Source organism: Carassius carassius, chromosome 5, assembly GCF_963082965.1.
Source record: "Carassius carassius chromosome 5, fCarCar2.1, whole genome shotgun sequence".
NCBI lineage: Eukaryota > Metazoa > Chordata > Actinopteri > Cypriniformes > Cyprinidae > Carassius > Carassius carassius.
Genome location: NC_081759.1, coordinates 19,295,708 through 19,300,162, shown reverse-complemented (window position 1 = coordinate 19,300,162; position 4,455 = coordinate 19,295,708).

The window sequence follows — 4,455 nt, the reverse complement described above, 5'->3', positions numbered from 1 at the left end:
GAGTCCTTAACACAAACTGATGATATTCACAGCATTAACTACCTGGCACTTGGTCTGATTGGTTCATATTGCATAAGCAGTGCACTTTCAGAGTTCCTTTGAAACCCTCCACCTTCCCCAGCTCCACCTGTATAGATCTGCTATGGGTTATTTTATATGCTATTTGTGCAACAGCAGTATGTCTTAAATGCTTATGTATGTCTTAAAGGCATATGTATTCTCAGTAGCAAGTTCCTGTTTTAGCAGCACAACAGTTTTTAATAATATTTAATTATATTTTTCAAAGATATTAAGAAATGTTTTTTTTTAATCACCAAATCAGCATATTAGAATGATTTCTGAAGAATCATGTGATACTTAAAGGTGCTGTATGTAGGATTGACACAGAGTGGTTGAACTAGGTATTGCAGTCCAAATTCAAAATATTGGAGAGGGTTATTTTCACTGGGCCCCTCCTCCTCAGACTTGATGCACATGCAGGTTGCCAAATTGACGATACAGACAGGAATTTGCGCACTTGACGATGAATGAAATGAAATATGTTGTGCTGAAGCACAATTGGGTAAACTGGCAGTGGGCGGGTTTCACAAACCAAAACAAAGATCGATGTTCCGGCCCGGAACGCACATTTTCAAAGGAGACTAACTGACTGTATTATCATTTTTCAGATAAACAAGTATGTTAACTTAGCATGATTCTTAAATATCTGCAAACATATTATGGTATTTTAATGCTTTAGTATAGTCAAAATCTTACAGCACCTTTAAGACTGGAGTAATTGCTTCTAAAAATTCATCGTTGCCATAACATAAATTATATTTTAAAATAGATTAAAACAAAAGACATTTATTTAGAATTGTAATAATATTTCACAATAATACTGTTTTATCTGCTGCACACTTAAAAATGAATGTGGACTGCACAAAACATTACAATTACCTTGGCTTACTTTATCCCACTGATAACACACGTAAGAAAACATAACATAGACTTTTTGAAATTCTTACTAACATCATAAAAAAATCACTGAGCTGGTAAAGGACATCAACATAAAAGTGTCTTATAAGCACTGGCAACTAAATTGTTTTGCATTCTTAGAAATGGATGTTTGTTTGTTATTTGTTTGTTGTTCTTGCGCTTTCTGCTTTCTCCTTTCTCCTTACAGCAAAAATCCCTGTAAATATTTCAATAAAACTCATATTTGGAGCCTGCTGCCTTACTATGTGACTTGTGTACTGCCTTTGGTCTCCTGTCCTTCTTAAGCTTGCAAATCTGCAGTGGAGTCAGCCTAAAATGACCTTTGGATGCATCAGGGATGTGCCAGCATGGTCGATTGGATTGTTTTTATGTTTTTTCGCCACATATGTTTTTTGGAAGCTGTCCTTAACGTTAATAATATAAAACCCACACTGTGGAATACACTATTAACATTTATTTTCCTTGGCTCTTCTCTGGACTCAGGTTAGAGACTGAGGAAATACAAACCAGCCTCAGTTTTTTTTTTTTTTTTCAGAAAAGAGGTTAAGCTGTCTGTAATTGTCCATATTTTTCTAATCAGTTCATGGCACTGTTTGAAGGAGACTGACTTAAGCATACTTTGGGGGTGAATGATGCAAAATGAAAACTTTGGAGTATTTCAAACATTGGCATAGGCTCTCGAGAGTGGAGTATTTACAGCGGGAAAAATGAAAGACATAATAGAAAACATTTGAGGTAGTGAAAGAAGGCAGGCAAACATGGCAAAATGGACTGAATGATTCTGCTGTGCACAGAACCTGGAGGGTTTAAACGATTAAATGATAGTTTAGAATGGACCAGGTTGCTCATCATATGATCTTCAGTGATATTAAGAGTGTCTATGACAGTGAATAATAAGCAAACAACTTTAGTTACACATTGTAAACTTTTCCCCGTTTCTCAGTGTGGGCTGTGAATGTTCTCAGAGTCGTCAGCAGCAGTGGATCACTGTCAAACATAATATGAGCTCTGACCCACTGGTTTGGACAGCAGCCAAATGACCCCAAAATTATATATTGATGGACTTTTCTCTGGATGATGGAGTAATGAAATGGTGGCATAAACCCTGTTCTCTTGGAGCTCAGCGTTGGCACTAACAGTCTGTCCTACTCTTTCTTCAATTAGGCTATCGAAAGAAAGATATGTTTGTTATATCAATTCGTCTTCAGCCCAGAATTCTTCAGATTCTATCTAATGAAATTTATTAAGACACTGGGATGTGTGTGGATATCATATAATCTAATTTCAGCAACTAATGTGTTTTCTATCAGAATTTTCGATTTCAGATCACGAATCAATCAGTCTTTTGATCTTGTCGGTCAAACTGGATTGTAAAAGGGATCTGAAATTGTTCACGATTCAGTTTGATTCATTCGATTCACGCACTCACTGATTCGATTGCAGTGAAATCATTTGGAGGGAGTGGATATTCACGATCTATGTAGGAAACAACTTTCAAATGTCTATCGGTTTGTCAGCGACGAAGCAGTTTTGCGCACGCAGCGTATGAAGGACTGTAGCCTACAGCAGGTAACCTAAGGCTATTTATATTACAGGCTATTTAAACAACCATCAAAATATAGGGACATTGATTGGGGGGGGGGGCTGGAAACGATGAAAGAAAGAGAGAGCGACATAAAGAAAAAGGCTGGGTGCCTTTAAGAAATGAAGCCTCCTGGCTCATCGCCCGTTCTCCAATCTGCTGATGATGAGGCCTGTGATGAGGAAGGAACCGGGATCCATTTTTAGCGATGAGTTCATCCTTTACGGATGGAAAAAAAAGGAGAGAGAGAGTGCAGCCATAAAAAAGTGCAGTCCGTGTGCTCCTGCAGGCACCTGACAGCACGTCGCATCTGCACTTATCTGAATTTAGCCATCAATCAAGAGTGAACACATACTGCGCAAGAAGACGTTAATTAAAATAATGACGGACCTTAGGGAACAGTGAGGAATGCTGCAAGTTTAATGCGTTTCTGAATGTGGACCCTTTCCAGGAGGGTTTACACGTCGCCTGTTGCATTCCTGAATAATAATTAAAAAAAGAATACTAGTTTTGAAAATGAGCTAAATAATACAATAAAGCTGCAAGAAGCAATTAACAGGTCCGAATACGGACCAGTTAAACCAAAAAGTTAAGTATTGTTCATATTCCAAAGCTGTTGTCTTTTTACTGACACTTAATGTTTAAACAAATTCATAATAATTAATCGCAATTGCGTTATTTCTTGTTGTCCACTGTTATAGCGCCGCCTTCTGGTCAAATGAGATGAAACTATGATACATTTTTTTACATTTATTTATTTATTTTCAGTCTCTGTCCTTACAGTTTTCGGTTGTCCTCATGTAGGCTACCTCTCTGAGATCTCGATAAATGATTGCATGCAAAATGTCAGGGTAAGTGAACCACTTAAAGATATTAATGTTAATCATTATTTTGGCACTACAAATTGACTTATAAATTATACATACATGCACTAGATTCATATACAGTTACTTTTTAATTGTCCATTAAATAATTAAATATGTCCAAAATAAGCCACACCCAACATTATTTACTGGTGTTTGGCAGTCATGTTGAATTAAAAGTTGTTGTTTTCCATGTTTTCATGACAGGTTATGCAGGCATGCCAGACTTAATGGGATGCCAAATTTGGTGCAGATCTGGCAAAAAAAAAAAAAAAGGACTAATCTGCAAAAGTATGCTAAAAAAAAAAAAAAAAAAAAAAATCCAATATGGCAGAAAACTTTTCCAGGCAGAAATAAATGAAGGTATGCGGGATGTCTAGATCATAAGCCAAGGAATCTGTGCACGACATTTGGTCTAAATTTCACATTTCTGTGTACATACCGTTTTAAAGCATAACAAAATGTATAATAATAATAATAATAAATCCAAACAAAAACAAACACAAAACACGTTATATTTGTGCTCCAAAATATATAAGTTTGTACATTTCTGCATGCTTCATTTGCAATTGAAAACAAATGTTCCAGGTCAAAGAAAAAACACCCCAGACTCATTTCACACTGAAAATATTTTTGTTGCCGCAGTTTTAGGAGGCATTTGCCTGTCTACGTCATTACAGGTGTAGTACATCTCTTTTCTAAGAAAGTCGAGGCTTTATTGAAATTTGCGTATAAGCCACAGTTGAAACAGGCGGTGAAGTTAGCAGAGGGTGATTCCTGTCCTCACATTCCCTTCATACTGAGAGTGCTCTCCCACCCCTCAAACTCACAGAACTGCACAAACACATCCCCATCATTTCCCTACCATCCCTCCATCTGTCCAAATGTAGACGCTTTAATAACAGCTGAACAGTATGATTGTAGCACCATCTATGGGTATGAAGGAAAGCATGCTGAAGATCTCAAATAGGGGAGACCGGGTATGGTTGTAACACTTTTGCTTCAGTAACTATAACTCACTGAATTTTGTAG